This window comes from Acomys minous (assembly GCF_964271855.1).
Source record: "Acomys minous genome assembly, chromosome: 1".
Taxonomy (NCBI): Eukaryota; Metazoa; Chordata; class Mammalia; order Rodentia; family Muridae; genus Acomys; species Acomys minous.
The window spans coordinates 178,642,126-178,654,006 of record NC_140483.1 but is presented as its reverse complement, the minus strand read 5'-3'; the positions used below and the strand labels follow the sequence as shown (position 1 = coordinate 178,654,006).

The window sequence follows — 11,881 nt, the reverse complement described above, 5'->3', positions numbered from 1 at the left end:
TGTTACATTTCTCTAAAAATGACATAATTAATAACTGCCCAGTATTTAATGCAAGTAATAAGGTTTTCTAACTTAGTCCAAGAAACCATTGCTTTCATTTTTATTACTTCATTTATTTTTGAGATGAGACTATAATTGCATCATTTCACCCTCCCTCCTTCTAAACCCTCTCACACACTCCTACTTGCCCTCTTGCAAATTTATGGCCTATTTTTCATTAATTATTGTTACATGCATATATGTATATAGAGAGACATATATTCCTAAATATATAAGTACAATCTGCTCAGTCTGTATGATGTTCCTTCTGTGTTTTCAGGGATGACCATTTGGTATTGGATAACCAATTAGCGTGCTCTTCCCTGGGACAGGCTACGTATCCCCACTCTCACACTACTATGTAAACTGGGGTCTGAGAAGCAGTGACATGAGAGTCAGAGTGATATCTGTGTGCAGGCGAGGCTTCACGTCGACTTGAAGCCACCCTTTTCTGTAGTCTCCACTTATTGTTCTGAATCTTGAATTTTAAGCATGGTTCTTGGATTCTAATGTTCAGTGCTAGAATCCTAAATGGTCTAAGAAGTTATTGACAACATAATCACCAGGCTTTTGTGAAGAGAATGTAACCTTGCCTTAGTCTGCGCCCAAGGTGAGAACAGTCTTGGGATGCTTGACCCCACCGAGACATTGTCTCTACAAACTGATAAAGATCTTAGATAGACTCAGAGACAGAGGAGCAGCCCAAGACAAAAGACAGGGGCCAGCGATGCCAGGCAGGGTGTTGTATTGCCAAAAGGACCATCGATTAGGAGGAAGAAGCTGGGAGGAGAGAGACAGAGAGACAGAGAGAGAGAGAGAGAGAGAGAGAGAGAGAGAGAGAGAGAGAGAGAGAGAGGAGAAGGACACTGGGGAACCAGAGGAATCAGAGGTTCCAGCCCACAGCGCAGGGAGTAGGAGGAGTTGGCAGTGGCAGTGAGCTCTGTGGAGACCTCCAGGTGTGGTCCACAGATGATGCGGCTTCTTCTGTCAGCTAGATGATCTGCTCGACTCCCGAGAATTACGCTGGAGGAGTTGCCCCACAGAAATGATACCCAGAGGGCTTCATTCTTGTTCTCCTTAATCTCCTTCCCCTCCTATTTAGGGTAGTCGGGTTATAAGGGAGGTACATGCCTTTAATAAATCCCTAATAAAACAGAATCACTAAGGAATTGGGGCCAACAGGCTTTTATATCAGGTAAGTTAGAATGTGTGAGTTTAAATGTATGTTTTGTATAGCTCCTTTGAACTATATTAAAAGGCAACACTAAATGGACTCTGGATATTAAATAATAATAAAAAAAAGAGCAAGTAAGGTTGGGAGGGAAAAGTAGTAGGAAAGGTGTAGGCCTTGAACTTGTAAAACCCTACTTTATTTGGGGTTCTTTAATGCTTATATCTCCCCTCCATCCCACCTACCCTAGATAGGAGAGAAAAGAGGTTAATGGGGACAGGAGAAGTAGACCTCTCTAGACTCAGTTCCTTGGAGTGATTCCACTCTTCATCATCAGAATTTCAGCAGACCCGTTAAACAGCAAACCAGCAATTCAGCAAAGGTGACTGCAACCGCAGCAACAGGAATCCAGAGCAGCAGCTGGAACCCAGAGCACTGAAGCGTTTTCATGAGCCTTTCTCTCTAGGAGCATCTCAAAGTGGAGGGATGAACAACACACACACACACACACACACACACACACACACACACACACACACACATGCTCTCAGAGTCAGTACTAGGATGTTTATCATTTGGCAGAGACCACGCCCCCACAAAAGGCAGTTCCTCTTTTAGTAGACAAATACCACATCTCCTCTCACAAGTTTGTTTCCAGCAGACAAACACCTCAAACCCTCACACAACTCTATTTCACATTCCACACTTGGGATCAAAACAAAAACATGTTTAGAGCCACTAAAGAAAGGGACTGAAGGGGAGGGAACTGGGAGTGTATTTGATCAAAACATTATGTGAATATCTGAATATTAAATACAATATTTGTAAAATCCCAGAAAACTCAAAGTTACTCAAATTTCTCTTAGTTCACTTGTTGAAAGTGGCAAGCTATAATTTGGCGATAGGTGTCCATATTAATTTGTGGGTTGACATCAACTTTACTCTGTGTGTATGCATTCTATAGAATATATATATTAGGTCACAAAGATCTATTAAAAATTTTATGGCTTATTGATCACTTAACACTGTTCTGGATTGTTTGAGGGATGAGAAACATACAAAGGATCAGTTCACTTTTAGTGGAATTGATTTCTCTTGCCAATGCATCGGCAGAGGTGGGTCATCTTTTTTTGGTAAACATTTATTTATTTTATTATATGTGTATGAGTATATTGTTCTGTGTATATATATCTGTGCACTACATGTGTGCTCAGTGTCCTTGGAGGCCAGAAGAGGGTATTGGTCACCCTAAAACTAGAGTTATGGATGGTTGTGAAGCATCACGTGGGTGCTGGTAATTGAACCCGAGTCCTCTGCAGCAACTACAAGTGCTCTTAACAACTGAGATGTCTCTCTAGTCTTTCATCACTTTCTAAAAACTTGACCATAACGAAATGACTAAATGGCACCTGTGTTTACTATGACTAAAATTTATTCATAGTAGGCAATAACAGGGGATCTGACACTGGGAACCCTGTTACTATATGGAGCTTGGGAAAGTGGACCAAACCAAGCACTACCAAGAAGCTCCTTACTAATCCTCAGAGAAACCAAGATAATGAGTGAGCCCAGAGGAAAGTAGACTGTGACCAGAGAATAGTGATGAAGGCATCACATCATATATACATCATTACATACGCGTGGTCAGTTCAGCTGCTCATATCTGTGGGTCCAGATCACATAGATCAGTTCATGGCCTATTATGTCAGCAAATCAATCATGCCAACACAGTCTTGAGGAATCATACTCAAGGAAGCCAAAGTTTTATAAGTGCCAGGCTAGCTTACATGGGTAAAAGAGACTTCAAAGCGAGTTACTTAGAGGAGACATGGGAAGGACCAGAAAGGTAGAGGTATAGGAGGGCCTATGGTGTGGAAGGTTCTTGGCATAGACGTTGGCAATCCTTTGCAGGTGCTCATGGAGTGAATAAGTTAAAAATTCTCCCTGCCACCATAACAAAGCAGAAAAAAGATAAAAACTGCAAACTCTTAAAGCAGTTCCAGAGAAAAGTAGTAAAGCCACATGGAGATCATGAAGGAGAGGAAGTAAGACTTGAAGGAAAACCAAGTGTTTGGAAGAAAAACAAGAGATCTGACTTCATTGAAGGATTCAGCTCCCTGACCCCCAGTACTTGCAGTATGTGATGTTCATAATGCTTTGTCAATGTGACTGGATTCCGAATCATCTGGGGCACACACCTTTAGATATGTCTGTGAGGGTCTTTCTTCAGTTCAGGAGTGAAGACCACCTGGAATGCCAGTTTCTTTCCACTCCACAGATGAATAGAAAGTACAAAAGGAGGAAGCTGTCTAGAGCTCTTATCTCTTACTTAGTGACAGCACACACAGTGCTACCACTGACTTGCCTTCCGAGCCCCCCATGGGTTGTAGGCCCTAAAGCCATGAGCCAAATCAAACCTTCTTACCTAATATGGCTTCATATCAGCCTCTGCAGAACAGTATGACGTGTAGTCTTTCTTATAAACTATCTCATTGAGTTGTTGTATCAGTGTGATATAGGCGGGGATGTTTATTTAATCCTCTATTGAGGGCTGGGGAGATGGCTTAGCAGTTAAGAGCACTTATTGCACTTGCATTGCTCCCGAGTTCAAAGGACCCACATCAGGTGTAACGCCAGTTCCAGAGGATCCATCATCCTGTGCTGGCCTCTGCAGCTACTGTATGCATTGAGTGTGCATAAACTTATGCGGTCATAAAAATGAACCAAAAAGGATCATAAGAGTGAATGGATGGATGAATGAATGAATGAATCTTGAATCTCCTTTTGCCTTCATAATTGTCCAGGATTGGACATTAAGCCATATGGCCCTCAAGCTGCAGGCTTCTATCAGAGAGCGACACTCAAGGATCCTCCGGCCTAGGGAAGGAGAGCGGATGCAGACAGTTATTGCGGCTCAGGGCAGGGTGTCAGAATATGGGTAGAGTGGGGATTCACAGCGAGAAGCAACTGGTTTTGACTGAGAATGAATTCCACTGAGTTTTTAGAAAGAATGAAGCCAATGATGTTTTTCCCTGAAAACTTTTTTGGGAATGTCCTCCCTGCCAAATCTAACTTCTAGCCTCTGGATGGACCCAACTAGGAGAGAATGCTTTCTAACCTTCCATCTGTCGTTGAAATGAAGCCCCGGTCCCACTCGCACAGACTTTGAGAAGCATGTCTCTACTCCCCTGCCCCGCACCAGATGCTCACAGCATGGCCATGCCAAGGAAGACCAAACACACTGACTCAGAATAGTGCACTTTAAGCCTTAAAATCAATGTCTAGGGTATTGGTCATAAATCTTTGTTCAGATTAGCTGTTATACATTTTATGCTGAATAATATCTTACTGAAAAATGTCCTTTATCTTAGTGGATACTTTCTTTATGTCCCTCCCAAGTAGAAGTTTAAAAAATGTAAATGTAAGACACTAGGCTTTCCAGAAGACAGTGTTAACTTTCAGGTGTCTATCTTATATGTCTTCAAGTAATATATGATGTCATGTATTTTATATGTAAATGTTCTGTTCAACACAGCAATACCATTTTGTATATATATTAAATTTAAGGTGTCATAAATTATATGTAATTTCTCCTCAGTATAGGACTTAAGATAGTTAATATTTTGTATGTTGTAGGAGAAATCCCATTAGGAGCATTCAGAGTGCCTTTTAAAAACAGGTCAAGCTCTTTGGTTTGGTCATCATGTGGGCATCCTAACGATAGGAGTAGTGGCTGTCTCTGACTCTGTTGTCTTTGGATTCCTTTCCCTAGCTGGGCTGCCTTGTCTGGTCTCAGTGGGAGAGGATGCATTTAGTCCTGCTGCGACATGATGTGCCAGGTTGGGTTGTTACCTATGCGAGGCCTGGAGTAGAAGGGGAGGAGGAAATGGGGAGAGGAGAATAACCTGGTGTTCAAGACCAACCTGGCTTACATAGAGATCTTTTCTCAAGAAAATCAAGCAAGTTCTTGGCCTTCATCAGAGAAGCTTCGTTTGCATTAGACAGTGGTTAACGCAGAGACTCACAATGGATCTAAGTGCTAAGAAAAGGGAGCACTGAGGGCCTGGCCCTACAAGGGACACCCAAATCTCCTTCCCCCATCAAGACTTTTGAACATCCTAGAAGAAGTGTAAAAGCCCGTGACTGCAGAAGAGCACTACATTAAAACAGTGTCTTGTGGACATGGCAGCCACCACACTTATGATTTACAATTCAATGGTTATCTGCGAAATCTTGGACTCACCATCATGCTTGTGGGAGGGGCTCATTGTGGGAGGGGATCATGAGGCCTCAGCCCTCACTGAGGGACTATGGGAAGTTAATGGATGCCATAGAAGGCTGTCATTTCTCTCAGTGATGTAATCACTGATAAATTGCTCCAGTAAATAAGCCACCACTCAGCTTATGCAACAAACCCTAGTTAAAGTTAGTGGCTCAAAAAGCAAACAACAAACAAACATCAAAGTAGCAGGGATACTGTGAGATGAGGAAAGGATTCAGGGAGGGGGAACGGATGAAAGAGGGCAAGGACTGTAAGTGAAAATGCTTAAAACACAGTACACGGATATATGACAATTTCAATGAATAATTAAAACAATTACAGAAAAGTAATCAGGGCAATTAACATCCTTGCCTCTTCAAATATTATCATTGCTATGTATTAGGAACTGCTGCCTGTTAGGTTTTGATTGCCCTTCTCGGCTGCCTACCAAGTGACACCAGTACCTGAAGTGACTCCTAACCAGTGAAGACGGCCAAACAAAAAGCCTAAACACACATGGAAACTGAACAATGTTCTACTTAATGACAACTGGATCAGGGATGAAATAAAGGAAGAAATTAAAGACTTCCTAGAATTCAGTGAAAATGAAGGCACAACATATCCAAACCTTTGGGGCACAATGAAAGCAATGCTAATGGGAAAGTTCACAGCACTAAGTGCCTTCATAAAGACTTTGGAGACATCACATACAAGCAACTTAGTGGAACACCTGAAAAACACTAGTAAAAAAAAAAAAGAAAGAGACACACCCAAGAGGAGGAGACAACTATAAATATTCAAACTCAGGGTCAAAAATAAATGAATTAGAAACAAAGAGAACAATTCAAGGAATCCACGAAACCAAGAGATAGTTCTTTGAGAAAATCAACAAGATAGACAAACCCTTAGCCAAACTAACCAAAAGGCAAAGTATCCAAATCAACAATCTCAGGAATGAAAATGGAGCCATAATAATGGATACCAAGGAAATCTAAAGAATCATTAGGTCTTACTTCAAAAGCCTATATGGCACAAAATTTGAAAATCTAAATGATATGGACAATTTTCTTGATAAATTCCACTTACCAAAATTGAATCAAGATCAGGCAAAGAAATAAACAGTCCCATATCCACTAAGAAAATAGAAGCAGTCATCAAAAGTCTCCCAAACAAAAAACGCCCAGAGCCAGATGGATTCAACAAAGAATTCTAACAGACCTTCAAAGAAGAGCTAATACCAACAGTCCTCAAACTATTCCACATAATAAAAGCAGAAGGATTACTACCAAATTCACTCTATGAAGCTATAGTAATCTTAATATCTAAGCCACGAAAAGACCCAACAAAGAAAGAATTTCAGATCAATTCCCTTATGAACACTGATGCAAAAAAAGAAAAAGAAAAAGAAAAACAAAACTCAACAAAATACTCACAAAACAAACTCAAGAACTCATCAAAAATCTCATCCACCATGACCAAGTAGACTTCATCCTAGGCATGCAGGGGTGGTTCAATATATGGAAATCCATCAATGTAATCAACCATATAAACAACCTGAAGGAAAAAACCCACACGATCATCTCCTTAGAAGCCAAAAAAGTATTTGACAAAATTCAAAATCCATTCAGGTTAAAAGTTATAGCGAGATCCAGGATGCAAGGCACATACCTAAACATAGTAAAGGCTAGATACAGCAAGCCTATAGTTAACATCAAACTAAATGAAGAGAAACTTAAATCAATTCCACTGAAATCAGGGACACAACAAGGCTGTCCACTCTTTTCATATAGGACTTGAAGTCCTAGCCAGAGCAATAAGACAACTAAAGGAGATCAAGTGGATTCAAATAGGAAAGGAAGAAGTCAAAGTTTCTCTATTCACAGATGATATGATAGTATATATGAGTGACACCAAAAATTCTATGAAGGAACTCCTACAGCTGATAAACACCTTCAGCAAAGTGGCTGGATACAAAATCAACTCAAAAAAGTAAGTAGCCCTCCTGTGTACTAATGACAAATGGGCTGAGAAAGAAACTAGGGAAACCACACCTTTCACAGTAGCCACAACTAATATAAAATATCTTGTGTAATTCTAACCAAGCAAGTGACATAACCAAGCAAGTCTCTGAAGAAGGAAATTGAAGAAGATATCAGAAAATGGAAAGATCTCCCATGCTCGTGGATTGGGAGAATCAATATAGGAAAAATGGCCATCTTACCTAAAACAATCTACAGATTCAATGCAATCCTTGTCAAAATACCTACACAATTTTTTACCTTGAAACATCAATTCTCAACTTCATATGAAAAAAAAAAAACCCAGGATAGCTAAAACAATCGTGTACAACAACAGATCTTCCAGAGGAATCTCCATCCCTGATCTCTAGTTGTCCTATAGAGCAACAGTAATAAAAACAGCATGGTATTGGCATAGAAATAGGCCAGTTGCTCAATGGAATTGAATTAAGACCCAGAAATAAACCCACACACCAATGGTCATTAATTTTTGACAAAGAAGCCAAAACCATACAATGGAAAAAAACCAACATCTTCAACAAACAGTGCTAGTCTAACTCGATGTCTACATATAGAAAAATGCAAATAGATCCGTATTTATCACCACATACAAAACTGAAGTCCAAGTGGATTACAGGTCTCAACATAAAACCAGACACACTGAATCTGTTAGAAGAAAAAGAGAGAAAGAGCCTAGAACTCATTGGCAGAGGAGACAACTTCCTGAACAGAACAGCAATAGCTCAGGCTCTAAGATCAACAGTTAATAAATGATACCTCATTAAACTGGAAAGCTTCTGTAAGGCAGGAGACACTGTCAACAGAACAAAGTGACAGCCTGCAGATTAGGAAAAGATCTTCACTAACCCTACATCTAACAAAGAGCTAATATCCCAGATATATAAATAAGTCAAGATATTAAGCCCCACCAAACCAAATAATCCAATTAAGAATTGAAGTACGAGATTCAGAGAATTCTCAACAGAAGAATATCAAATGGCTGAGAAACACTTAAAGAAATGCTCAATGACCTTAGTTATCATGGAAATGCAAATCAAAATAACTCTGAAATCTTACACCTATTCGATTGGCTAAGATAAAAGACTCAAGTGACAGAGCATGCTGGTGAGGATGTGGAGAAAGGGGAACACTCCTGTATTGCTGGTGGGAAGGCAAACTTGTATAACTACTTTGGAAATTAATCTGGCAGTTTCTCAAAAAATTGGGAATAGTGCTACCTCAAAACCCAGCTATACCACACCTGGGAGTATACCTGAAAGATGCTCCACCATACAACAAGGACATTTGCTCAACTATGTTGATAGCAGCTTTATTCATAATAACCAGAATCTGGAAACAACCTAGATGTCCCTCAATGGAAGAATGGATCAAGAAACCGTGGTACATTTACACAACAGAATACTATTCAGTTATTAAAAATGAGGAAATAATGAAATTTTCAGGCAAATGGATAGAACTAGAAAAGATTGTCCTGAGTGAAGTAACTGAGACCCAGGAAGACACCCGTGATATATACTCACTTATAAGTGGATATTAGCCCAACACAGATGTCCTCTGAGAGACTCCACAAAGCAGGAGATTGGGACAGATACTGGGTCTCAAAGCTAGACTCTGAGCAGAGTGCTGAGAGTTATAGGGAAGAGTCAGGGATGGAAGGTCCCGGAGGGAGCTGGAGCTCGGCAGGGCGTACTTCAAGGCCTGCTGTGAATCTAGTTACTGGCAGGGGGGTGGGGAGGGTGCTGTACAAGCTGATGCACCAGTCAAGGACAATGCATGCAGAGATCCAAGATTCTCTGTTCAGATGTAGCCGATGGACTGCCAGTCTCCCATGTGGGGGAGGGGTGAGTGTTGCTGAACCTCTGACATGCGCTTGGGTGCTCACAATTTGGTCACTGCCCCTTGGCAAGACAACCTAGCAGGCACACAGAGGAAGAGGATGCAGGCTATCCTGATGAGACCTAATAGGCTGCTTCCAGAGGTCTAGAGGAAGGGATTAGGCTGGAGAGGGAGGGTGAGAGGGAATGGAAAGGTAAGAGGGAAGGAATAACAATCAGGATGTAATGTGAATAAATTATAATAAATAAAATACACATTTAAAAAATCTGGGCTGCTTTCTGTTGGATGCCAGCTGCTTGCTGCCGAAATGGGCAAGTTCATGGAACCTGGCAAAGTGGTGCTGGTCCTGGCTACTCTGGACGCAAAGCCGTCATCATGAAGAACATCGATGATGGCACCTCAGACTGCCCTTACAGCCATGCCCTGGTGGCTGGAATTGACCGCTATCCCCGAAAAGTGACGGCTGCCATGGGCAAGAAGAAAATCGCCAAGAGGTCAAAGATCAAGTCCTTTGTGAAAGTTTATAACTACAATCACCTCATGCCCACCAGGTACTCTGTGGATATCCCCTTGGACAAGACTGTTGTCAACAAGGATGTCTTTAGAGACCCAGCCCTGAAACGTAAGGCCCGGCGGGAGGCCAAGGTCAAGTTTGAGGAATGATACAAGACAGGGAAGAACAAATGGTTTTTCCAGAAGCTTCACTTTTAGGTATATTTTCGTTTCCATCATTAAAAATTAAAATAAATAAATAAATAAATAAAAATCTGGACGGAGGAGGGGTTGCTGCAGAGACTGATGTACCAACAAAGGACCATGCATGTCAAGAACCTAGACCCTCTGATGAAATGTAGTAGATGGGTCCCACAATATGGGGAGCAGAGACTACTTCTAACATGGACTCTGCCCCCCTCAACATTGATCACTTCCCCCTTGCAGGGTGGCCTTGCCAGACCACAGAGGAAGAGGATACAGGTAGTACAGATGAGACTTGATAGGCTGATGTCACATATTAGTGGCTTCCCCTTCTGAGGACTAGGGGAGGCAGAGGAGGTGATGGAGGGAGGTTGGGATCAGGAGGCAATGAGAGAGGGGTCTAAAGTTGGGGTGAAAAGAATTCAAACTGAAGAACAAGCAGATAACTCATATTGCTAATCCCACTACATGGAAATATCTCTGAGACCGGCTGAGACGTGACTGTCTATGCATAGAAAAGGTTTCATATTGGTCACGGAATCCTTGTGATTTATTATTAGATGCCATTCTTTGTATGGCATGAAGATTTACAGATATCTTTTTTCTACTCATACAAAGAGCAGAAAACTAGCATTGATTTTTCTATGCATCCTGCATACCTCATATATTTATAATTTTAGGACTGTATAATGCTTGTGAGAAATTATATGTTTTCAGAACAAAAGAACCGGACACTGACCCTGGAACAGACCTGACAGGATCCATTCCTCTCAGCATGCTGGATGCTAACATCCTTCATCTTTCATGTCCCATCACCAAGTGCTTCAGTTGCTGTTCCTCATCAGAACAGGACAGCTTTAGAGAAAGCTTCCAATCCCACTTTCAGATTGTCCCACACAGGACTCTATTAAGGCTGGAATTTCTCAACATCTAGAAACTGGACCACAAATGCTATTCCTAGTCATTTTCTAGGTCATATTCTAACCATTTTCCCAAATCTTATTTGGGCCCCTACAAAGGTATTATTCATCCCAAATCAGCCGGAAGAAAACTAAAGAGAACAATGCTCCATTTCCCTTAAAGGAGGTTGGGTAGGTTTTTGCTTTCTTTCTTGGGATATAGAGGGTTATTTTCATTGGGAGTTGGCTATAAGTTAATACTGGTCTTATTCACAGAAAACAAGGTTGGACTCAGGGATGTCTCTCTTTTCCTTTATCTTTTTTTCTTAGTTTTGGAGATAGGGGTTGAAAAGAAAGTAGGGGGAACAGAAATATATAGGGATGATAGGACAAAAAGTAGATTATTGAATCTATTCCTCAACTTCATGCCTTAATTGTTACTCACAAGGTTATTTTTATCTATTGGTATAGAATTTTGTATATTGATGCAAAATAAGTTTAATTTTGATACATTGGTATACAATTCAAATTTAAGTTTATTCTTTACACACATTATATTTCTACTCTAATATGAGGTATTGTACCCATACAACTCAACTAATAAAAGGTTTACTTCCAATACTTTGAAAATGCTTTTGTATGTTGTTTAGGATAAATACGTTATACAAGTTAATTGTTAGTTGATTGAATCATGGTCATGTCAATTACTAGTCTATTTATATTACAAGAATACACATCCTAACAGATAGATATGATTCTACAGGTAGATAAGGTAAAATAGTTAGATAAGGTCTTCAAAAACCTCAGAGACCTACAGAATATGGCCAGTGGCAACACCCAACCTACCTGAAAGAAGATGATGAGCATCAAAGAACCTCCTTATGGAGACGACATCAAATGTGGCAAACCAGACACTGGGCAAAATGTCCTTGTTTTTGCC

The 11,881-nt window shown here is 40.7% G+C and overlaps 1 pseudogene across 1 annotated transcript; it reads left to right on the top strand.

Annotated features, from left to right (window-relative positions):
* Window positions 1-9,653: 9,653 nt before the first annotated feature.
* LOC311606452 (large ribosomal subunit protein eL27-like) lies at window positions 9,654-10,112 on the top strand (annotated as a pseudogene). Its single transcript has one exon. The product of its transcript is annotated as a large ribosomal subunit protein eL27-like (transcript).
* The last annotated feature ends 1,769 nt before the right edge of the window (window positions 10,113-11,881 follow it).